The sequence below is a fragment of the Dipodomys spectabilis genome, unplaced genomic scaffold (genome assembly GCF_019054845.1).
Source record: "Dipodomys spectabilis isolate Male_0828 unplaced genomic scaffold, ASM1905484v1 ptg000553l, whole genome shotgun sequence".
NCBI lineage: Eukaryota > Metazoa > Chordata > Mammalia > Rodentia > Heteromyidae > Dipodomys > Dipodomys spectabilis.
The window spans coordinates 171,401-173,868 of NW_024871230.1; positions in this window are offsets into that span (position 1 = coordinate 171,401).

Sequence of the window (2,468 nt, forward strand, 5' to 3'; positions counted from 1 at the left end):
AGCTCATTGTTCACTAACGAAGAAGTCTGCAATAGCTGGAAATCTGCCCTCTGCCTTTCCCACTAAGTCTTATATCAAGTATGAGAATTAAGGAGTTACACAGGCCTTTTAGACTTTGGGTTTTAACTTTTGTAATTCCAAGTTTCACTTGAGATCAAATTTTGGTCCTGCACAGCAGCAACCCAAGAGGAAGTGATGTCCAGATCTTGTGTAAATGTCACAGACTGTTTTTACTGAATTATCTTTTTTCCTATGAAAAAATCCAGACTCACTGGGATGCTTTCTTCAACGTGAGGGCACCCCAAGAACCAAGACTTCAAGCCAGCAGCTGCAATAAGCAAGAGAAGTTTATTTGGCATTTGGGCAAATGGGATCTCTGTCCAAGGCAGACAGGAAGCCCCGAGCAGTGGTTACAGGCACTTTTAAAGACAAAAGCCACAGGATTAGCATAAGACCCCAGGTTCCCCAGGATTGGCTCAGTTTACTACACGGGGAAGTTTATAACACTCTTTGTAAAACAGTTGGCTCAGGGCAAGTCTAGGGTGAGCGGTCACCCTGGAGGAGAGTTTACATAGTTACAGGCTTGTGCTTGATTAACATTTGGCCTAGTTTGCTGGGCTCACCAGATGGTCCTTATCTTGAGGCCCCTAAACCGAGAATTTTTACACAGGAATGCAGAGGAACATACTCTTTGTTCCTTATCTTGGGTCCCATTTGGCCACTTGGGGAATTTACTTGTTATTTCTTTATTTACGACTACAGAGCTTGTCCCAGGGCCGACATCTAGACTCCGAAACTTTTTATTTATTTCCAGGGAGGGGAAGGGTCAGTGCTAGCGCAAGTAAGTTTACAGAAGCAAAACCAGCAGTTAGCAATTGTAAAATGTAACTCTAATTTTTAATCTTTCACTACAATCCACACCTGTGGCCAGATGGGGGCTTTCTTACAGCTAGCTGACTGACAGCACAACATTGGATCTAGTTTATACCTAGTTCTGAAGCCTTGTTCTGGAATATGGCTGTTTCAGTCTTGGATTTAGAACTCCCCTCTTTCTCCCCCTCTCTTTCTCCTTCCTCTCTGTCCTTCAATTCAAATAATCATTTGTTGAAAAAAAGATTGGAAAATTGTCATAACTTTACCTTCCAAGCCTGACAATTATGTTAAAATAGGTGGAGAACAAGCATGATACAAAGTAAATGCACATACAGATGCGTACACCCACACCCACAACTACACCAGATAGACACATACATACAAACAGAAACACACATAAAATCACAGGACATTTAAACCTTGTTTCTTAATACTTTAAATACACCAAAACATTTGTTGCAGTCAGAAAATCACTAATGCGCACGTGCGTGCGAACGCACACACACACACGCACACACACACACACACATACACACACACACACTGCCAGTAGTCTAGCTTCAATGCAGGATGTGGGTAATGTCCCTGAGATTTTGTAATGAAAGCTACTTGACTCATTTGCACCACAGCTCTACTTGTGTCTTTTTAGTGGCCAATTGGAGATGAAAAGCACATTGACTTCTCTGCACAAGTCAAACCACAATACTCACATCTCAGTCTCCAGACTGATTGGACAATTTACACTCTCATCAACAGTGATAGAGCTCCCTTTTGGCCGCATCCATAACAGCATTTGTTACTAATCACTTTTACATGTTTTTATTAGCCTTCCTTACTGCAGTAAGGTGCAATTACAGTGTTGAATTGTTTTATGTTCAGAGATATTGAACATTTCTTTATGCGTCTATTGGCCATTCTTACTTATTTTGAGAAGTCTGTCTTTAGGTCACTACCTCATTTATCAATTGGGCTGTTATTTGAGGATTTATTGGGGGTAACCTTTTGTGCTCTATTTATAATTTTCCTATTAGGCCCTTGTCTGATGAATAGCTCATAAAATTCTTCACCCATTCTGTGGGCTTTTTAATTTAGGTTGTCATGTTCTTTGCCAGGCAGAAACATTTAAGTTTCATGCAATTCAGTTTATCCAGGCTTTCTTTGATTTCTTGTGATTCTGGATCTTTAGTTAGAAAGTTTGGACCTGTGTTCTAGGATCCATGGTGTTTCCTCTGCCACCTATTGTAGTATTTTCATGGTTTCTGGCCTTATATTGATGGCTTGGCATATGTGGACACCATTAATTTGATCTGCCTACAATTCCTTGCTTCACAGACACAGCAAAGTGGTACCTTTTCTAAGTAAGATGAGGTGGTTCATGGTTGTTTAGAAGGGGGATGGATACTCAGAAGGGGGATGGATACTCAGAAGTGTGAATATGTAAGTCATAGGTGGTAGGCTCAGGCATAATTATTTTTAATTACATTTTTAATTGTAAGTACAATGAATCCTAATCAGTGACACTTTTTTCATCACCTCTACCATCCCTGAAACTCAACTTGTTCCCCTCAATTTTCCTAGTTTCATTGGATATGAGT